We start from the raw sequence: 24,392 nt of genomic DNA, 5'->3' as shown, positions 1-24,392 counted from the left end.
ACATTAAATGATCACTCCCTGGATTTCTTTCATTGGGTATATGCCACTAGTATTATGTTCCCCTGATGCCATTTGACTTTCTTCACAACAATTACTTCCGCTCCAATTTCACACTTAATTGTGTGATGATCTGAGTAACTGCTTGCTCTCTTTCTTCCTGGCAGGGACCAAGGTGGCTTGGGCTTATCATTTTAATGACAGTGTCTAGATCAATACTGAAATATAGTATGTACTTAATAATATGCATTTGTCAAATGCATGATGGAATTAGTATATTTTATTAGATTGTCTTTTTCTCCTTCTATCCAATGCTTCTTTTCCTACTATTCATTCATTTCAAAGGTTTTATTGACAGTGGATCAATCTTGATGGGTTCATGAAGTAGAATCTGTCTGATCACTTTAAAGTTTTCTAAATGTTTATTCGAAATTTGCCAGAAATTCAGGTTACAAATCGGTAATTGTTAGAAAAGCTGTCCAAGGCCCAAAGAATTAATGTGCAGAGGCTACTAGTAGTCCCCTTGATATCTATCCTCTGCTTCACTCACAATATTAAGCTTAGCTCCACATTTGTTCAGAATAAAGACCAAATTCCCCATTATAATTTTCAGCAAAAATAGACCTTTGACCAAGGTCCATCGGTGAGATATAAAAGAAAGTAAATTGTGCAATTTCTGGATTATATTCTTAAAGTGAGAGACATGCCCTTTTTCCTTGCTTACTTCCATCTAATATGGCTCACTCTAATAATCATGATGGTAAGCTCTATTGGACCGATGATGGCAACATTCTAGCAGGACATTTAAATAGAAAGAGTAAATGATAACAGGATACTGAAAATAAATCCACACTCCAATATTTATTGCAGCATTATTCACAATAGCCAAGATGAGGAAACAATCTAAATGCCCACTGACAGCTGAATGGATGAAGAATGTGTGGTACATAAATACAATGGCATACTGCTACTGCTGCTACTGCCAAGTCGCTTCAGTCGTCTCCGACTCTGTGCGACCCCATAGACGGCAGCCCACCAGGCTCCCCCATCCCTGGGATTCTCCAGGCAAGAACACTGGAGTGGGTTGCCATTTCCTTCTCCACACAATGGCATACTACTCAGCCATAAAAAAAAGAATGAAATAATGCCATTTACAACTACAGATTATCAAACTAAATGAAGTAAGTCAGAAAGAGAAAGACAAACACCATAAAAAAGGACTTATATGTGGAATCTAAAATATAACAAATGAACCTATCTACGAAACAGAAACAGATTCATAGAGAACAGACTTGTGGTTGCCACTGGGGAGAAGAAGGAGGGGTGAACTGGGAGTTTAGGGTTGGCAGATGCAAATTATTATACATAAAATGGATAAACAACCAGGTTCTACTTTATAGCACAGGGAACTCTACTCAATATCCCAGGATAAATCATCATGGGAAAAAATACAAAAAAGAATGTATATAATGTGTATAATTAAATCACTTTACTGTACAATAGAAATTGACACGTCATTGTAAATCAACTATACTTAATTAAAAATAAAAAAAGAAAACACCTAGGTATCATTCTACCATTTTTTTACATTGGTGAAGTCAGATCATTGGGAGTGGGGAATAGTCTTTCTAGATATTATATAATCCTCCTTAAAAGGTAAACACAAAATAACTTAACAGACAACTAACTCTGTCTTACTTTCTTACAGTTGGTCATTTCATTTCTTGTTACTTTTATTATTAACATTATTATCATTGGTTAATATATAAAGTCTTTGTTAGATTTAAAAATGTTAAAACTATACATTTTCAATAATTTTATCATCATCATTTAACAGATTTTTTAAATTGATACTCAAAAAGGCTAAATAGTATATAAGCTTATCCTTTAGAAATTTTCAAATGTCTTTGAAACTCAAGATTATTGAATCCTGGTTCCTGGATCCTCGGTTTTCCTTATTCCAAAGGATGTCTTAAAATATTTTTTATACACATTTCCAGCAATTTGTATGCCTCAATTTTGTCTCAGCATTTTTCCCCATATTACTAGTCACTAATGGATATGCCTTTCACATTTATGGACATGACCTTTTTTTTTAATGTTTATCAGGATGTTCACTACACATATATATCCTATATATTTAAGTTATTTAAATTTTTCCTACCCTTAATTTCCTCTGATCCCCAGAACTTTCTAAGATTTAAAGTAATGAGGGACATTCCAATGGACATGGTAGATATAACTATCTACACTGAAAGTATAAAATTTACTTTATCCATTAACAACACAAAGGAAAGCAAAAAGTAAGAAAATATCCTTATTTTAATATTTACATTAAAACATTTCTATTAAAATTGCAGGGAACATAATGATATCCATAATAGATAAGTAGCTCATAAAATCAATTTTAAAAAACAAAGACCCTAAAGGATAAGTGGGCAAGAGAATGAACAGATGCTTTGTAAAATAGGACATCAGTTTGTGAAAAAAATATTTACTCAACATAGTAGGAACTTCTGGTTCCTGCCCATATGGCAACTTAACATGGGACTTCTGGCTCCCTCTATAAAATTAACCCTGAATTAACTACAGAAGAAGGAAAATGTATTTCAGCAACTAACCTTTCTGTAAAGATGCTAAAGCTGATTTTAAAGATGTGTTGAGCGAAAGTAGTTGCCTAAAACTTGGGACAGGACAGTTGGAGGACCAATTAGAGAATACATTAGAATAATTTTGTAAATACTGCTTTGCCCTCTCCTCTGTGTTTGGGATCATCATTTCCTATGTCTTCACCTTAAAAATCAGTGGCAGCCTTTTAGATGCCAGTGCAGATGGTCCAAGGAGCAGAAGTCCCACAGGGGTGTGTGTTCTGTATAAATAGGTGCCCATTAAGCAGCAGTGCCCAGACATTTGCTTCTACCTCCCTCCCTGTCCAATCCCCGAGTGCTGGTTAGCTGTAACCTAGGGAGGCATCTTCCTAATGCTGTTTCTCCTGCAGGCTTCATAGGAGGCAGAAGAGAGATGATATACAGGAGGAAAATGGGAGTGATCAAGACTGGTCTGTTGTACCTGAGGCTCTCTGCACTGGGGTTCATTCCCACCACCCTCTTAAGTTCAAGAGACAAGTGAACACTTGGAAGCCTGTTTTCAACCCTTTCTCAACTCACATTATTAAACAGAGTAACTCATTCCCCCAAGTGACAATGGGTTCACAGGTCAAAAAAAGGAGCATCAGCATTTCAATGGAATTTTTAAAAAGTAGATAAAATATGTCAACTGAATTTATTGAAAATACTAGATCAAACTGTAAAATAAGCTTTAAAATACATTAAGAAGCTAAACAAAGAGTTACAAAAAATTAAATAAAAGGTTGTGGACTGAAAAGGCTCAGAGAGTGAGAGATAAGAAAAAAAATCCTACAAGGACATACAGTGAATTTAAGATTAATGAAGGCAATGATACAACTCTAAATGTTCGTAGATGAAAATAGTAGATCTTTTACAAAGAAACAAGCTTGATATTAGACTTCTCTGCATGCAAAAACACAATTGAGAAATATATTTAAATGCTATAGTAACTTTAAACTTACAATTTTATATCCAGCACAGTATCATTTGAGCGTAAAAATAAAAAATTAAATAAATAAATAAAAATAAGTCCAGATATATTCCCTCAAAAAATGTAAAACAAAAAGCCAACAGTGAAAATATTTTTGAAATAAATATTCAAATAAAGGAGAAACAATCCAGGAGAGTTGAAAAATAAGTGGAAATTAGGAAATTAGGGCTTATCAATACCTTAATAAAGTGATTGCTGTTTTTCAAGCAAAGATCAAAGAATGGGAAAAGAGAATATATGAATAATCACTCCAATATTGATTGTGATAGGGCTGGAGAATAATTGGGAAAATAATGATCATGTTCCAAAAAACTCCATAGATATGATTAGGCAATTAAAAATGCACACATGCATACATAAATTTAGCAAGCATATTACAAGATGCCAAAAATCATTGATTTTGAAGAAATGCAAATTAAATCAATGAGATAATACATATTTTAGCCTGCAAAATTAGAACACTAAATGTTGATGAAAATGTGGGTATATAAAAAAAATTATTGTACTGCTTACAGAAATAAATCCTATGATACTATTTAGTCAAATTAACTACTGCATACACAACGTTCAGAAATTCCAGGGAAATTTTCATAGGTCCATATGGGAATATTTATGATGGTGGTAAATTAAAGGGTCCTTAGAAATCCGTCATAGGAAAGAAGGGAAGGGAAGTCACTCAGTCATGCCCGACTCTTTGCGACTCCATGGACAGTAGCCTGCACCAAGCTCCTCCGTCCATAGATTTTCTAGGCAAGAGTACTGGAATGGGTTGCCATTTCCTTCTCCAGGGAATCTTCCCGACTCAGGGATCGAACCCAGGTCTCCCTCATTGTAGACAGACACTTTACCGTCTGAGCCACCAGGGAATGAGAAGTGGGCAATATGTGGCACATAATGAAGAATTTTTTAGTGGTTAGAGCAAAGTGGTTATTTGCTGTACAAATAGCAACAAATATAGATTCTAGGAATTAATATTTAATGGGAAAAAATAGGGGAAAAAAATGATATACATAACTGAACCCAGGGCTCTTGCATTGCAGGCAGATTCTTTACCTTCTGAGCTACTAGAGAAGCCTCATAAATTAAAATACCTATACAAAAACAATACACATTTTGAAAGAAAATATTTGAGCCAAAAGTTATACATGAAATACAATAAAATAGTTACATGCAACACCAGGAGAATGGAATGAAGTACAGAAACACATAGGAACCAATATATAAGTTGATATAGACAAATGATGTGAAATGGATAAAGACAGATAAGAATAGATGGATGAGTGGTACATGGATGGATAGATAGTCTCGCATGCATGCATAGGAAGAATGTACCATGTTCCACAGAGTGCAGTTAACTCAAAAGATTGCCCCTGAATTCAAAAATTAAAAATTCAACCTCACTAATAATTAAAGACAAATAAAAATTTAAAAAATTTCCTTCCACTGCTTTCTGTTAAGGATAACAGCAAATTGACAAGAGTATAGGATAATTTCACTTATAAATACTGCTGGCATAAACACAAATTGATATAATCTTTTCAGGGACAGTTTGGAAATATGTAACAACAGCATTAAAAGAATGATGCTCTATGACAGAGGAATTCTTAAAATCTATCCTTACAAAGTTATCAGAAGTTAAGAAAGAAAGCTGTCTGCAAAAGATGTTAATACTGGAAATATTTATAAAAGTAAAAGTTTTAACATAATATAATGACTTATAAAAGTTTTAAAGTTTGGTATGATTTTCCCCTAATTGGTACTAGGACAATAAAGAGAAATTGCTGCTCTCAGTTCAGGGACAAGAAATTCACAAGAGCTAGGCATATTTTTCTTTGTGACAGAAAGCAAGGGTAACATCCAATATAAACAGGGTCATGTCAAGGGGACACAAGAACGAGCTTAAAGGGGATCCCACTGACAAAAGATGGGCAATTGGATTATCAAAAAGAATAAAAACTGTAGCATGAAATGCATTCATTTATCATGAAATTTAAAAAACCAAAAGCTCTTTGGTCACCCTTGGATATGGAGGTACCAACTCTTTATAAGGGAAAGTGAGAAATGAGAAAGGATCAGATTTCATTTGCACAATTTTTTGAAGTAACCAAATTATTAATGAGGGAAGGTTCTTTGTGAATCTTAAGTACAAAAGGGAAGGTGAAATTTGAAAATTAACATTTTTCAAAGCCCTAATGAAGTTATGGATCTAAACAATCTTCATTAATGGATGTTAAAATGATTGAAAATAAGGGTGAAGGGAGTACTAAGTGGACCGAAACACCTGATCTACTTCCAGCATCGTTAAATGTGGGCAACCAGATGGTATGGGCCTTTGATGCAATGCATAAGGAGAAAACAGCACAAACTGTGACATATTCTTGACAAAAAGAATTGAGTTTGACTCCAATCAAGTCTCTAGATATAACTATGCATTTACAAGAAATACAGGGATGAAAAGAACAAGACAAATCATGAAGAATCAGTAAGTCAAGTCAACAATGTGGAACTGACTAGGAGACAAATACATGATATAGGAAGTGGGGGGCTAGAAGCTTGCTAGAAATTAAGTGAGACTTAACAAACATGACAACCAAATATAGTGTCTGGCTATTTAAACAAGCCAACTCTTAAAAAAAATTTATTAAGTCAACTGGAAATATCTAAATATATTTTCTCTATTTCTATATTTGAAAATAACCATTATAAGCTAAAAAATTTAAAACAACACATTAGTTTGATAGTTTCATACCCTATACTATAGGGTATGAATGAATGAAGATTGTCCAATCAGGACTCTACTTTTAGAATTTCTTACCCTCAAGAGTCAGATACTTTAAAAACATCCTCATCATGGCAACATACCTATGTTTCTCTGCTCTTTGGGAAAGAAGATTTTCTAAAGTTTCAGCTATAAATCTTAAGTATTTAAAAATCATTTATCAGTGCATTGAGCTTCAAAATTGCCTGCCCATTTCCTCTCCATATTTCTACTAATTCATAGATCAAATCAGTTTTCCATATTGACTGAGCTATAGGATCTCAATGTCTATACATTAATACGTGAGACAATAAAATTATAATAATTTGCTTTTAGTCAGCAGTCATCTTTTGAGTCCCAGCTATATAATTAATATATGCATTGTGTTTTGCATGTATGGCCACTTGTGCCCGACTCTTTGAGATCCCATGGATTATAGCCCACCAAGCTCCTCTGTCCATGCGCTTATCCTTGCAAAAATACTGGAGTAGGTTGCCATGGCCTCCTTCAGGGGATCTTTCCGACCTGTGGATCAAACCCGCATCCCTTGCATTGGTAGGTGGATTCTTCACCACTCAGCCACCTGGGAAGCTTATAATTAATATGTGATAATGACTAAAATATAATATCCATATGATAAATGTTATTTTGATAGAAATCTATTTCTAATTAACTGGAGGGTTCATTCCCTGGGTCAGGAAGATCTGCTGGAGGCGGGCATGGCAACCCACTCCAGTATTCTTGCCAGAATAAGCCCATGGACAGAGAAGCCTGGCAGGCTACGGTCCATGGGGTCGCAAAGAGTCAGACACAACTGAAGCAACTGAGCACATACACTTCTTCCATCAAGAAATCACGTGATTTAAAACTTGAAACATATCATAGAAATAAGTATATTCATTTACTTGTCTAAAGACCTGTCAGGAATGATGTGACAGCTGTATAACCTCTCCCAAAATAAGTTTCTTCTCAACTTGTCTTTTCTCAACCTTTTGAAGAATGGCAATAAAATCCATGTGTTCTTTCTCCCTGAACTAAAAATTGCACGTTATTTCATATTTTGTACCATGTGCTAATCTTCTGAATGGGTGAAATTAAGAAATATTATCAGACTGTTAGACTTCATTATCCACCATACAACTATTACCATCTGTTATCTGCACAATTGAAATGGTTTCCTAACCAATCATTCTGGTATTTGCTCTTGCCTAATTTGTTCTCCAGAATAAAAATAAGGTAAAAACCAAATCTGATTATGTCACTCTCCTTAAGGTTCTGTTAGCACTCTGTTGTATTTAGAATAAAACCTAACAGCTAAGTCTCAAAATCTAAACTCTTGGCCTCCATTTCATATGTCAAATGATGGACTTTTGAGGGTGTATTGGGGTGTTCTAAGACACAATTTCCAGTGTGGGGGGTGGGGTTGGGGGTTGTTCCTTACACTGATAAGCAATTCTCTGGACCCCATTGTGTGTGCTATAATTCAACTCAATTCTGACACTATCTACCCAGAGGTAGTATCAGATCCCAAAGGTTAAGAGTTCAGTCCTACAAGACTGCCAGCCCTCTCACTGCAGACACCATCATAAGTCTAGGTCATTATCTGTGCTTCTGACCAATTGAACATATATCAAAGGTTTCCATGACCCCTTTCCTCAAGTTGGATTAATTTGCTAGAGTGGCTCACAGAACCCAGAGAAAAACTTTACTCATCATTAATTTATTATAAAAAAGATATAACTCTGGAATGGCTGTTGGAAGAAATGCATTGTGTAGCACAAGGTATGGGGAAAAGATCTGGAGCTTCCAAGACCTCTTCAGACACAGCACCTGCCCCACATCTCCACATGTTCATCTACCCAGATGTTCTCTGAACCTTGTCCTTTTGGGGTTTTATGGAGCTTGATTGACTAAATAATTGGCCTTTGGTGACTAAACTCAACCTGTTGCACTGCTTGCCTCCCCAGAAACCGGACAGGGAGACTGAAAGTTCCAGCCCTGCAATCACAATCATGTGGTTGGTTCTCCTGGAAACCAGACCCCATTCTTAGGCGCTTCCTAAAAGTTACTTTATTAACATAATAAAAGCCCTTTGTAGTCTTATCACTTACAAAAGTCCAAGAGATTAAAGAGCTCTGTGACAGAAACAGGATAAAAACAGAATCTTATAAATATTTCTTATGATAAATTACAATATCCAGGTGTATAAAAACCTCATACAAATCAACTCAATGAGATCACTTTGTGAGCCACTTGTACCTGACCTTCAAAGTTTTGCTATAATTTTGTTGCTTCTGCATCCTTTGACCTAAGAATTAAGAAATACACACACACATTGTCTTTTACCTCTCTCTCTATTTTTACTCTCTTTCTCTATACAAAGAGGAATGAAAGTGGAGATATTGCATGAAATGTTTTCATGAAGGCTTAATCTGCATTCCTAATTAGTATAGAATCAAATTATCATTTACAAAGGAAATTGTATGCCCTATTTGGGATTACGGATTTTGAATTCAAGTCCAGCTCATGAAGACAGAGAATATATTTAAATAAAAAAATAATAAGGAACCAAATAAATACATTTAAACTTTTTATATGTATGTAGTTTGATATAGTTTAGGAAGTTTTGCTTTCTTTATTGTCTGTGTTTTAGTTTGATTTGGTGTGACATTGTACATGTGGTTTGATTTCATTATATTTAATAAGAAAAGTTTTATTTTTTATCATTTAAAGAGCTCATATATTTCTAGAAATTTAGAATAAACATATACCTACTCTTCTGAACTCTTCTAAATTTAGATGTGGTTTGGCTCAGACAATAAAGGATCTGCCTGCAGTGCAGGATACAGGTTTGATCCCTGGGTTGGGAAGATTCCCTGGAGAAGGGAAGAGCCACCCACTCCAGTATTTTTGCCTGGAGAATTCCACGGACATAGGAGCCTGGCAGGCTACAGTCATGGGGTTATGGAGAGTTGGACAGAACTGAGGAACTAACAGTTCCACCTTGAGGGATGCTACTACCTGAAACCCTTGTACTCCGAGATTATTCATAAACCAAAAGAAAGTCAAACTGCAGGACCCAAGCAACTTTTAGAATTGATGGTGGTGGTTTAGTAGCTAAGTCATGTCCGACTCTTGCGACCCCATGGATTGTACCCTGCCAGGCTCCTCTGTCCATGGGATTCTCCAAGCAAGAATACTGGAGTGGGTTGCCGTTTTCTTCTCCAGGGAATCTTCCCAACCAAGGAATCAAACCCAGGTCTCCTGCATCACAGGCAGATTCTTTATTGAATGAGCTATGAGGGAAGTCCAAATTTTAGAATTAAAAAGTGTTTAAATCCCTTATAGGTCATATTATTTTCAAATTTCCTCCCATTCATAAAGTTGTCTTTTCATTTTGTCAACGGTTTCCTTTGCAGTGCAAAAGCTTTTAAGCTTAATTAGGTCCCGTTTATTTATTTTTTTTTCCTTTTATTTCCTTTGCTGTAGGGGATAGATCAAAACATATATATATATTGCTGTGATTTAAGCCGAAGAGTGTTCTGTCTATGTTCTCCTCCAGGAGTTTTATAGTAACCAGTCTTACATTTAGTGCTTTAATCCATTTAAGTTAATTTTTGTATATGGTGTTAGAGAATGTTCCAATTTCATTGTTTTATAAGTAGCTGAAGTTTTCCCAGCACCATTTATTGAAGAAACTATCTTTCCTTCATTGTATATTTTTGCCTCTTTTGTTATAGATTAATTGATCATAAGTGCATGGATTTATTTCTGAGCTCTCTATTCTGTTCCATTGATCTCTTTGTCTGTTTTTGTGCCAGAACGGTACTGCTTTGTAGTATAGTCTAAGTCTAAGCTAGGGAGCATGATTCCTCTAGCTCTTTTCTTCTTGTTTTCACTATTCAGGGTCATAGTGTTTTCATACAAATGAGTGTTTTCATACAAATCTTAAAAATATTTGTCCTAGTTCTGTGAAATACATACACCATTGGCAATTTGACAGGGATTGCACTGAATCTGTAGATTTCCTTGGGTAGTATGGGAGTTTTAATAATATTGATTATTTCAATCCAAGGACATGATACATCTTTCCATCTGTTTGTGTCACCTTAATTTCTTTCATCAGTGTTTCATAGTTTTCCCAGGTCTTTTACCTCCTCAGGTAGGTTTATTTCTAGGTATTTCATTCTTTTTGATGCAATGGTAAATGGAATTAATTTCTCTTTCTGACAATAATCCACTTAAAAATGAGCAAAAGGACTTTATTTCCAAAGAGGAAATGCAGTGGCCAACAGGGACATGAAAAGATGTTTAGTATTATTAAGCATCAGGAAAATGCAAATCAAAAATATAGTGAGATATCACCTCATACTTGTCAGAATAGCTATCATCAAAAAGAACACAGATAACAAATGTTCGGAGGAATGCAGAAAAAAAGGGATTCTTCCTACATTTTTTATGAGAATATAAGTTGATGCAACCACTATGGAAAACAGTTTGTATGTTGCTCAAAAAAACTGAAAATAGAACTGACATATAACTCAGAAATCCACTCCTGAGTATATATCAAAAAAAAAAAAAAACTAATTTGAAAAGATACCTGCCCTTCAATATTCAAAACAGCATTATTTACAATTGCCAAGGTATGGAAGTAACTGAAGCGTCCATCAGCATATGAAGATGTATATATACACAATGGAATACTGTTCTGTCATATAAAAGGATGAGACTTTCCCGTTTGTGGGCTTCCCTGTGGCTCAGCTGGTAAAGAATCCGCCTGCAATGTGGGAAACCTGGGTTCGATCCCTGGTTGGGGAGAAGGGAAAGGTTACCCACTCCAGTATTCTGGCCTGGAGAATTCCATGGGCTGTATAGTCCATGGGGTTGCAAAGAGTCAGACACTACTGAGCGACTTTCACTTTTTGCCATTTGTAGCAACTTGGATGGACTTGAAGGACACTATGCTAAGTGAAATAGGCCAGAGAAATACAAAAACTGTATGTTTCCCTCATATGTGGAATCTAAAAAATACAACAAACTACTATAGAAAACAAAAAGTTAGCAGCCTCCCAGACATAGAGAACAAGCTAGTGGTTACCAGTGGGAAGAGCGAATGGGGGAGGGGTAATACAGGGGAAGAGGAAAAAAGGGTTATTATGAGAATATATGAAATCATGAATGTGAAACCTTTTGAAAATTGTAGAGCACTATACAATTTAAATAAACTTTCATTCAATTTTTTAAAAAGATCACATGATAAATAAATAGTACTTAAAGCCCAATTCCTTAAGTACTAAGGCTACCCACTCCAGTATTCTGACCTGGAGAATCCCAGGCCAGATTCTCACAGAGTCACAAAGAGTCAGACACGACTAAGCGACTTTCACACATTCAAAGCCTAATTTCTGCTCTCTGAAATTTAAAACTAGGGAACTTTTTATCAGGATTTACTAGATAGCTCTGATAACAGTCCAGTATCAGGGTATGGTTATGGAACCCCCAAAGTAACATGACCATCAAGGTTGGTGACACTGGATTCATACTAAGAGTATAGGAGGAAAGCTGATTTCTGAACATTTCTAATGCTGGAAAACCTAAAGGCCCAGCCAGGCTGGTGAGGACACTGGAAACAATGAGGTAAAATGGATCAGCTTTGCTGGGTAAGCTAAAGAATTTGGGCCCTGGGAGGCCTAGAATATAGACCCGTTGGCAGTGCTCATCACTTGGGAGTGAGGGTAGAGGGATGAAGGTTAACCTTCCTCCCCAGAAGAACAACAGCTGCATGGAGGGATGAGCTCAGGCTATAGTGCACAACTGTCCATGGGATGTACAAACTCAGCATCAACAGTGACACCATGAATACGCAGGTTCCCAGTTTCCTTGGGTAATTCAGCAAAGGAGAGTGTGGTCCCTGCCAGCATGAAGCTTGGGGCTCAGCAAAGTATTTGGGACAATAAGATAAGGTGATTATATGTGTACTCTGTAAGTTTGAGAAGTAGCCCATATTGGTTATAAACATAATTTGAACTACCAGGAGTCTTCAGTATTACTCCCAGGATAACACTGACTCTCCTTGGCAATAATTACTGACTTTGACACCTACTGGGACATGAATCCTGTACATATTGGCATAATTTATAGGATAATATGCCAGCTGATTGAAATTAGTCACTTCTGTAAAGACTTGAAATGTGCCAGACACATAATACGTCCTATATAAGTGTTTACTATTATTTGCTACATTCATATTTTCATGCATTATGGGTTAGAAGAAAATTGCCTATAATGCTCAATTAAGTCTTTGATGTGTTTTAAAATAGAAAGTCACAGAAACCCATCAATTATGCCCCACTTCGCATATGCTGGTGAATATTTTTACCACTGTCGTAAGTGGAATTGAATGTGATATATATTCTGATACATCAGTACCACTTAATAAAATTTCATTCCATAAATTATTTGATAAAGGGCACTGAAATAAGTACAAAAGATTTTTAAATCATTACCTAGGCTACTTATGCTTCTAAAATGTGCTAAAAATGTTTAAGAGGAGCACAAGTCTAGTTTCTTCCAAATTTTAAATAACTTACACCAGAAATAAAAAACTCTTCTCTGGACTACTATACATATGAACCACCTGTGAATGTCCTAAATGGACTTAATATCTTGGGTACTAGATGAAAGTTTTCATAATTTACTGAAGTCCTAAAATGTCATACAGAGACTTAGTTTTTTAAATATATTCCCATTGACAGAAGACAATTTCTTTTCAACATGACCTGAATGTTTGATAGTCTAAACTTTTAAATAAGGTCTGATATGTGCTTGTGTGCGCTCAGGTGTGTCCAAACTTTGCCAACGCATGACTGAAGCCCACTAAGCTTCTCTGTCCATGGGATTCTCTTGGCAAGAATACTGGAGTGGGTTACCATTTCCTATTTCAGGAATCTTCCTGACTCAGGGATCAAACCCTCATCTCTTGCGTCTCCAGAACTAGTAGGTGGATTCTTTATCACTGTGCAACCAGGGATAGTTATATTAAAATGCTATTTCAATCTAAGAAAATAAAATAGTCCTGGGATATTAGAAAGTCCCAAGTCAGAAACACAGGAAAAAATGTATGTTAATCTTTATTAACTAAAATATTTTTGTAATTATCATAGCTTGTCTTTATATGAATTTATAAAGCTGATCTTGAAACTTAATTCCACACACAGGTTGAAGGATGATACCTTAGAAATAACTGGTAAGATATATTTGAGAATAAATAAACATACCCGCTAACATAAAATTAATCTTCCTTCCCAGCAAACCTGAGTCCAGTTCAGTTCAGTTCAATGGATCAGTCAGGTCTGACTCTTTGTGACCCCATGGACTGCAACATGTCAGGCTTCCCTGTCTATCACCGATTCCCGGAGCTTGCTGAAACTCATGTCCGTAGAGTTGGTGATGCCATCCAACCATCTCATCCTCTGTCAGTCCCTTCTCCTCCTGCCTTCAATCTTTCCCAGCATCAAGGTATTTTCCAATGAGTCAATTCTTTGCATCAGGTGGCCAAAGTATTGGAGTTTCAGCTTCGGCATCAATCCTTCCAATGAATATTCAGGACTGATTTCCTTTAGGATTGACTGGTTTCATCTCCTTGCAATTCAAGGGACTCTCAAGAGTCTTCGACCACACCATAGTTCAAAAACATCAATTCTTCAGCGCTCATATTTCTTTAGAGTCCAACTCTCACATCCATACATGACTACTGGAAAAACCATAGCTTGATTAGACAGACCTTTGTTAGCAAAGTAACATCTCTACTTTTTAATATGCTGTCTAGATTGGTCATAACTTTCCTTTCAAGGAGCAAGTGTCTCTTAATTTCATGGCTTCAGTGACCATCTGCAGTGATTTTGGAGCCCCAAAAAATAAGGTCTGTCACTGTTTCCATCGTTTCTCCATCTCTTTGCCATGAAGGGATGGGACCAGATGCCATGATCTTCGTTTTCTGAATGTTGAGATTTAAGCCAACTTTTTCACTCTCCTCTTTCATTTTCATCAAGAGGCTCTTTAGTTCTTCTTCACTTTCTGCCATAAGGGTGGTGTCATCTGCATATCTGAGGTTATTGATATTTCTCCTGGCAATCTTGATTCCAGCTTGTGCTTCCTTCAGCCCAGCGTTTCTCATGATGCACTCTGCATGTAAGTTGAACAAGCAGGGTAACAATATACAGTCTTGATGTACTCCTTTCCTGGTTTGGAACCAGTCTGTTGTTCCATGTCCAGTTATAACTCTTCCTGATCTGCATACAGGTTTCTCAGGAGGCAGATAATGTGGTCTGGTATGCCCATCTCTTTCAGAATTTTCCACAGTTTGTTGTGATCCACACAGTCAAAGGCTTTGGCATAGTCAATAAAGCGAAGCAGATGTTTTTCTGGAACTCTCTTGCTTTTCTGATGATCCAATGGATGTTGGCAATTTGTTCTCTGGTTCCTCTGCCTTTTCTAAATCCAGCTTGAACATCTGAAGTTCACAGCTCACATTCTGTTGAAGTCTGGCTTGGAAAATTTTGAGCATTACTTTGCTAGCATGTGAGATGAGTGCAATTGTGCAGTAGTTTGAGCATTCTTTGGCATTGCCTTTCTTTGGGATTGGAATGAAAACTGACCTTTTCCAGTCCTGTGGCCACTTCTGAGTTTTCCAAATCTGCTGGCACACTGAGTGCAGCGTTTTCACAGCATCATCTTCTAGGATTTGAAATAGCTCAACCGGAATTCCATCACCTCCACTATCTTTGTCCATAGTGATGCTTCCTAAGGCCCACTTGACTTCGCATTCCAGGATGTCTGGCTCTAGGTGAGTGATCACACCACCATGGTTATCTAGGTCATGAAGATCTTTTTTGTATAGTTCTTCTGTGTATTCTTGCCACGTCTTCTTAATATCATCTGTTAGGTCCATACCATTTCTGTCCTTTATTGTGCCACCTTTGCATGAAATGTTCCCTGCTTGAATTCCCACCATAAAGAATAATGTCACAAAATCAATAAACAATTTTTAATTTTCTACAAATGGAGGTATATGCTCCTCTCCTGCATAAACCTGTAAAGGCCCTTTCCAGTCTCCCTGCCTTTACTTGTGTCCCTTCACAAACTTCCTGAGCACACAGGAGAAATTTCTAAAATGATAACCTGATCATGTCTCCTCTTTCCTGTTCTAGTATTTACATGGATTCCAATCCCTTACAACCAAATTTCAAATTCCTCAGCTTCACAAGCAAAGCATGATGTAGATGGATGGACTAACACTCCAAACTCATCTTCCACTACCACTTCCTCACACTTGCTCCAGCAATTCAGAACAGTTTACAACCTCTCAAGCACACCATATCACTTATACTTCCATGTCATCTGGCACTCCTGTTCTTTATAAAGGGTGTGGCCTCTCCTGGAATACCCACCTTTTCATGTCTTGCTCCCAAATAACCCACATACACACTCCTATGTCCTGTCTGGATAATTCCAACTTCAAAACCCAGTTCAAAATCTGCTTGCTTAAGGCTGTATAGTCATCTGCCTTTTGATAACTCAGAGGAAAAATAATCAGCCCCTGCTCTATATCTTCTACGTGCATTCATTCTTGCAGTGTTCATATGCTATTAAGTATATTCTGCCTCCTGCATTAAATTATGAGCTTCTTATAACAGAGCCTGTGTCTGACTTGCATTTACTCCAGAACCTAGCAAAGGAGCACACAGGAGGCACTGAATCCTATTTGTGCTTGACTGGCTAGAATTAAGGGGACCTTTAAATACTGTTTTCTTGCTTTTGTTCCCTTCAAATTCAGAATAGAACTCTGAGATGTTGGCAGGCTCTGTTGTTCTATACGAAAAAGTCTTTATCAACACCAAGCCATTCAACAAAGAAGCTCTTTCTGAAAAATTAGACCTATCTTCAATTATTTAAATTTTCGAAAACCTGCAGTAGCAAGCCTTACTGCCACCTTTGAACAAATTATACAACCTATTTCCATTTCTGAACTTTCATAATTTCTAAGGGCAGATGTAAGGAGAGAAATAAAAATGCTTCCTCAGATAAAGGTTGTGAACCTGCTTTAAATCACATAGAAGCTCTTCTCTAAGGGGCAAAAAATTGTATTAAAACAAAATATTTTTACCAAAAATGGAATGTCTAAGATACTAATCCTTCAAAGTGACAACATAATGGCAAATTATAACCCACTAAACTCAAAGGAGCAACGTTATATCTGAAGAAATATAGATCAGATTGGTGCTAAGCAGTGAACCTTTTTCATGGGAAATTAACAAGGTAAGCACCCAGGCTTTTGGGTGCTGAATCACTTACTATCTGATGGAGGACCACATCTGGAGAAGAACACTGAAATCATCTTAGAGAGCTCCAGGCCAACCATTCATTGATACATGAAGATTTAAAAAGTCATCACGGGGTCATCAATAACCAATAGGTTTATATATAATCTGAGGACTGCAGGAGGCCTTGTGAATGATACCCAAAAGTTATAAAACTAATCTTTGCCTTCAATGAGTTTATAGTCTGGAAAGGGAAATAAGCCTAAAACGGAGAAAATGCAAATAACATGCAAGTTATGTGATTCTCCAACACAATGCAAAGTAATAAATTAAGATTAAGTTTCTGACTATTTATTTCACTAACATCTATTGAGTTTGACTGAATACCTAATACTTTCCCCAGAGAGATACAGGCAATAGGAACAAAAAGAGTTAAAAGGAAGGAGATCTTAATAGATTAAACTGTTGTTGGAGAATTCCCAATAGTGGAAGAGGAGAGCTGAACTGGAGTAAGTGATATTTAGATTTTCAGAGAAAAAGGGAAATGACTCAGACATAGGAAAATGGTATCAATCAAAATACATTCCCAGGTTATATTTTAAATTTTGTCTAAATTCTAAAATGACTTGTGGTTTGATATTTCAAAGCCCTGGACTTGTGCATATACAGTATGCTATGCTAAGTCACTTCAGTCGTGTCCAACTCTGTGCGATCCCATAAATGGCAGCCCATCAATACACAATGGAAATCTCCATTCCTTTATGCTGATTCCTTGACATTACTGAGCTGTACAATTCTACCCACTTTTCTGCCTATTTAGCAACAGAAAAGGGATAGAAGGGACCTTTCCTGAACAACATAAGAGTAAGTCTATAAAACGACTTGTGCACTCAAGTATGTGTAGAAAGAGGGATGCACAAAGCTAATCTGGTTTGAATGTTTACTTGCTGAAATTTTAAAATATCCCCTGTGGCTAATAGGCTCATCTAATAAGCATATTCAATACTTCAATAAGTAGCATATACTTCTCCTTGCTTCTTGGGGATTGCTTTCATCCAACTTGCTCAAAGCTCTTCAAAGACATTGAGCCAAATTTTCCACATTTCTAAGTCACTCTCTGGAGGTAATTTGGGCAGTTAAGTAGGTGCATTAATTCTTTCAGGCCACAAGGGGCCCATTTACTGGATATATGGTGAGAAACCAAAAGAGAAACAAAATTCCCCTGAGCCCCCAAAATGGGTGAGGACTCTCCCCTGAGCCAGTGAGAAACATCAAGCTCTCTACAGCATGTTAATTAACACAGAAGAAGCAGAACTTTGCATTTTGTTTTTACTAAAGCTAAGCAGAACATCCACCAATCACTGAGCCCCTTATTCTGAAATGAATTATTTCTTCACAATTTAATCATTAATTAAAAAAATACTTCCAGATATAAGTATAATTGTAGCAGCCAAGCAAATATGCCAACAAAAAAAAATGAATCAATGCAACTTTAATGATAAACTGTATCCAGAGTTTAGAGATATCAAGTGTTCTGTTAATTTTATTATTTTACACTTTGGTTTTCTTTCACCTTGCTGAGGTATTAGGCAATTTGCAAAGATGATGACCTACCCTAGAAGGCTCTTATATACATATTGAGACTTACTCAATTCTGATCTCGAAAGCACCCTGGAGTACTGTTTAGCCTTGAGAAAGCAGATCCAGACAAGTACCCATTGAGAGAATAAAAAAATGAAGATAATCTTCTGCAGTTAGATCTGTGTTTAGCTAAATCCAGGCTGATTTGCATCAAAAAGAAGAAATCATGTCTTTCAACCAGTTTCCAGGGACAGAAGAATCATCAAGATGTGTGTTTCATCTTAACTCCCTACCCCTGTCATGTTATGTCTATTCTTACAAACTCAATCAGGAAGTGACTATTAAGAATGTTTTTACTTAATAGATTCAATTATTTACAAGTATAACTGGAACAGCGTATAACCAAGAAAAATGAAGAATGTGGAGAAAAAGATAAATTTGCAATTACTTTTTGTGGTTTGTGTTTGCATAGGATTTGGTTATCTGAATCACTTTGAGCTTCTTAGAATTAAGCTGTCTCATTTTAGAAAATCTAACTTTATCAAATAACCTGTGTCAAAACTCATAATCTATTTTCTATGATGGTGTTTAAAATGAATCTGTAAATTAGGCTTATGGAGTCTATCAATTTGTGTAAGATAAGGAAAACATAATTTAATCCAGGTATCCCAGTAGAGGAAATTTAGTACAGGTAACAACGTACAGAGATGTTGGAAGAGATGAAAACAAGGAAAGTTGAGGCGACCAGAAAATAACAACAGCAGGAAATTGCTACTATTTAAAGGCAAATAAGCAAACAGATTAGATGGTATTATCAGAAGCAAATTGAAAAGGCGTGAACATGTGAGCTGGAACTAGACAGAAGCGACTAGGAGGGAGTGCCTTTCTTTTCTTTTTTTTTTAGCAATATCATTGGTGGCCTCCTTAGGATGTGAATGTCCATAGACATTAACACCATTTTTCTGAATTCTTATTGAAATATAGTTGATTTTCAATGTTGTGTTAGTTTCAAGTATACAGCAAAGTGATTCAGTTATACACCTATTCTTTTATGACACAGTCTTCCATTGTAGGTAATTTTAAGAGATTGAGTAGTGTTCCCTATGCTATACAGTAGGTCTTGTTAGTTATTTATTTTATATATAGTAGTGTGTATAACTGGATCTACAACCACAGAGATGTAGCTACTCTCTTGAATATCACTAGAAGCACCATTAGCTGCTTCTTAATGCCTCCAGGCCAATGTCCTGGCACCTCTCCCGCTCCAGCCAAGCCCAATCAGAAGCCAGTGGGAAAGGAAGCCTGGGTAGTGCAGGTGACAGTGATCAGGCTCCCTGAAACCAAGCAGTGTCGTGGAAGAAAAGGGGACTCGATTTGTGAGTGAACCACCCACCAGATGTTTACACAGTTTATCTTGTCTGCTCCTCAGCATCTGTCTTCACCCTCTATGCCTATTATAGCTTCATACAACAGGAACTACTTGCTTTTGCCTATATCTTTCATGCTACAAACTAATATACACTCACCTTCTCCTTCAAAAAGGGAGAGAATGTCCCATCAGTGCGAGTTTCTCATCTAACCCAGTGAAAATTCTACCAAGGTATTCTCTAACCTAAAAACTACTTGTTAATTAAGGAGTATGCTTCTTTTATGAAATGGTAGGACAAGGAAAAGGCAGAAAAAAGAAATGAGTGGTTAATACTGTCAATGTCTTTTAGTCAAAGACCATCCATTGAACAAGTTAGGTTTTATTACCTGATGCATTCACACAGAACACATAGTATGGGAACTAAAAGGCGTCATGGTAATACGGTGTTAAAAAAAAAAACCTGTTATAGGATAGGATTTGGATTTTAGTTGGTTTATTAATGGAGGCTCTGAGGAAGTGGGGGTTTCCCCTAGATGGAATACTGTCAGAAAGCAGGGGCAAGTCTATAATCTGGTAACTCAATAAAACTTATCTATAACGTGTTAAACTAGAATAAAGACAAATCTATAAATGAAAAGGAAGCAGCAGTCACTCTTATTATCTATAATAAGAATGTTTGCTTGTGGCTGGCTCAATGGCTTTGCTTTTGTCTCATTTCATTCTGGTATCAGATGACCTTGTCTGATATTGATGTTCTGTGAAACTGCTTATATCCAGCAGGAGAAAACAGGGCCTGGCTACGAGCAGCAGACCAGTTACCAGATATTGGAGGCTTCTTTTCTTCCTTTTCAATATTCACAGAACTCTTTTTCATTACATATATGAATATCTGTATATGTAAAAACATACATATCTTTTCTGGCCTTTCTTCTAGTAACTGATCATGAGTGACTATTAATATTTTAACACATCCTTTTCCTACCACCCATTCCAAGTTCCCTTCACCCTTCCTTTTCATATCACCCTAGCAAGGATTCAATGTTCAGCAGAGACAGAAATGTTTTAATCAAAATCACATATTTTCTTTATGTTCAAAGTAAGTAATTATTGTACTTATGTGATATAGCATTTTAGCTTATTTGAAAATGTCATGAATTACAGGATTCTTTTTCCCAATTAAGCCTGTTCAAAATAGGTTTAAAATGTTTTTATTTTTGTCTTTTATTTCCAGAGCAACAAAGCATTTCCATCTTTTATATAGATTTTGTTCTACATGCACGTTTTTCTTAAATTTTTGAGAATGTTTTTTGTGGGGATTGAGCATATATTTTTCAAAAAGTTCAGTTCAGTTCAGTTGCTCAGCCATGTCTGACTCTTTGTGACCCCATGGACCACAGCACGCCAGGCCTCCCTGTTCATCATCAACTCCTGGAGTCTACTCAAACTCATGTCCATTGAGTTGGTGATGCCATCCAACCATCTCATCCTCTTTCATCCTCTTCTCCTCCTGCCTTTCAAAAAGATTTTAAATTTTAAATACTGAAACAAATATGCTCAATCTTAATGATTAAGTAATGTTTGAATTCCTTGGGAATTTCAGCTGTGTATTTGGTTGTTCGCTGGATTGGTGGCCTGCCCCATCTCTTCAACTTGAATTTGCTCTGCCCATTAGAAAAATGCTCAGTGGATAAACCAGTTAAACCAGTGTGGAGGAGTACCTGTGATGTGCTGTGTTTTTATTTTCAATCAAGGGTACTATCTCCTTTGGCAGAAAAAGAAACAGTTTAAAATTTTTGTCTGGTCATTAGAGGCATTGCACTTAAATACATGAGTTAACTGATCTCATATTTCTCATTTCTTCTAATCACATTTTAGCATCTTCAAATGACTGGTACCTGGAACAGCCACCCAACTGACCTCCTGAATCTGGCCTTAGCAGAGGGAAGAATATAGTTGTGAGACTGAAACAGTCTACTGTCTGAACCATTTTCTCAATTTTTTTTTAATTTAATTCTATTATTTTTTTTTTTAAATAATACTCAACCTTTGCTCAACTGAGGTTTCTTGGTACTTGAATTAAGTCTTATACAGATAATTGTGAGAGATGAGGAAGGCAGAAGAGATAAACCACGATGATCAGAAGATGAAGGACCTGACAAGCAATGCCATAATAAATGAATTGAGAAGTGTAAACGTGTACTTGATCCATTAAGGGAGGCAGGAAATGGTAGCAGGCATGGGAATGGTTAGATCAGATTAGCATATTTGAAATCTATTTGGATTACAAGCTTCATTTTCAATATGCAGATAAAGCTAAGTAGTTAAGCCTTTGTCACTCAGAACTTGCTGTGAGTTATTTTGATCAGCTCAACACAGAGCAACTGGAGAGGACTGGGTTTTGAGGAGGTGGAGGCAGTCATGCTCAGAACAGACTTTGTCTAGAGGCTGCCGTGTACAGGATGTCACTCCTAAAGTGGGTCCCCTGTCACCTTCAGCAAATGCTGCAAATTGTATACATTTAAGAGCATAAGGATAGTAGGCACAATTTTGTCCCAGGATATGGCCCTTAAAGAACTATCTAGGCTCTATCTAGTCAAAGCTATGGTTTTTCCAGCAATCATGTATGGATGTGAGAGTTGGACCATAAAGAAAGCTGACAGCCAAAGAATTGATGCTTTTGAACTGTGGTGTTGGAGAAGACTCTTGAAAGTCCCGTGGACTGCAAGAAGATGAAACCAGTCAATCCTCAAGGAAATCAGTCTTGAATATTCATTGGAAGGACTGATACTGAAGCTGAAGCTCCAATGCTTTGGCAGCCTGATGCGAAGAGCTGACTCACTGGAAAAGACCCTGATGCTGGGAAAGTTTGAAGGCAGGAGGAGAAGGGATTGACAGGATGAAATGGTTGGATGGCATCACTGACTCAATGGACATGAGTTTGAGCAAGCTCCAGCAGTTGGTGATGGACAGGGAAGCCTGGTGTGCTGCAGTCCATGGGGTGGCAAAGAGTCGGACATGACTGAGTGACTGAACTGAACCGAGGCTCTATTTTGAAAAATAAATCAATTATTTGTGTGATCTGGATAATTAGAATATTACTAAATGAAAAGTTATTATATGTGGGGTCTTAAACATATAACCTGGCTCAGAATAACACCTAATCTAACATTCCCACACCACCTCTTCAAAAGAGCAAACCTTTCCCTGAAAAATAGTCACTAAATACAATAAAATACCAGATAATTTTAAAAGCAGGATTTCAGAGAAAAAAGTCAGGACTTGTCCATGACTTGAATTGTCTTTTCAGTCTTCTACTTTGCTCTAAGAATATATAACTTTCATTTTTAACATTTTTTTTCTTATTTACCCCTTGTACATCATTTCCTTAAAAAAGCCAAATGTCTTTGTGATATGCTTATAAGCAACTCTAGTTTGGAACTGGTAATTTGTGCATCCAGTGTACACTCAACAAAGCATGAATCATATAGGTCCCATTATGTGATTATGCAAATACACACTAAATATACAATTACAAGCATATATGGGCAGTGAAATTTAATTAATTATTATGACTTAGCTCACTTGCCGAATGTAGTTTTATTAACTAACTGTCCACAAATGTGTTTCCTCTCTTGATTCATTTACATTTTAAAATCATGTAGAAATGATAAATTATTGTAACAACAGATGATAAAAACAGATGGAATAAACATAATTGAACCCAAAATAATTTACATAGGTTTGAATTGAACAGTTTGTATATTTAAGCCAGTCTTTAATGCTTTACTCTTGTATTGTAGCTATTTAGGAAAAACTTCACAAACACACAAAGACATTCAAAGCAGCCAAAGGCATTTGAAAATGCATGTTTAAAGGTAAGTAAATACTTTTTAAATTGATGAGCAATCACTAATTATATTTGAAGGTATAAATATTAAAAGAAAAAGTGATCAAAAAGATCAGACATTGTAACCTAGAGATTATAAAAATCATCAACAAGCATTCATGCTAAGTGAAGTAGACATTCGACAAAAAATTAGATATAATTTAAAATCTCAACCACTTATAGATTACATTCTTCCCTGGAGGGCTGCATTCCAAACTTAAATAATTGATGATCTTTCTAAAGAATCTAAAACCATCAGAATCACTTCATTCCATTCCAAAACAGTATTTGTAGGTGTATATGTGTATTCACATCACTAAGTCTTTTAACGGCATATATTTGAATTGACACCCAGGACTATTACTCCCATTTGTTTGAAATTCCATCAGATAAAATTGCAATTACATTGAAAAGTCAATATTAGGGGCATCAGATTTCTCTGATGACCAAAAGGTGAAGAAAATTCATTCTTGTTTGTCAAAAAAAGATTATAGGAATAGGATAGGACATGAACTGGTTACCAGAAAATAAGTGCTCAGTGGTCTGTGGAAAGCCTCCCTTCTCCCCCATTATATCATATGGTACTCCTGGCAGAATCCTCCTTTAGCAGAAAGCAGAGATTTAGAACTGTGTGGGCTTCAAATCACCTTCGCTCTCCTTCAACAGTTATTTTAACCATAATTCATTTCTCAGGTGGTATCTTCACCCTTCATACTTTACTTCTATTTTATTTCTACTTTATGTGCATGCTGCTAAAAGACAGAGCCTAAAATTGTATGAATAGAAAAAGATCATTTTCTAAAACTAAGTTATTTTATAGTTAAATAAGCACTTTTAAAAGAAGTTAAGAATAGGTATTTCCAT

General features: G+C 36.3%; 1 long non-coding RNA gene across 2 annotated transcripts in view; it reads right to left on the bottom strand.

Annotated features, from left to right (window-relative positions):
• LOC139182734 (uncharacterized) overlaps nucleotides 1-24,392 on the bottom strand; it is a 327,514-nt gene that overhangs the window by 166,457 nt on the left and 136,665 nt on the right. The gene's annotated exons all lie outside the window — the stretch shown is intronic.

The sequence above is a fragment of the Bos indicus genome, chromosome 4 (assembly GCF_029378745.1).
Source record: "Bos indicus isolate NIAB-ARS_2022 breed Sahiwal x Tharparkar chromosome 4, NIAB-ARS_B.indTharparkar_mat_pri_1.0, whole genome shotgun sequence".
In the NCBI taxonomy this organism is placed as follows: Eukaryota; Metazoa; Chordata; class Mammalia; order Artiodactyla; family Bovidae; genus Bos; species Bos indicus.
This window is presented reverse-complemented; position numbering and strand designations above follow the sequence as displayed.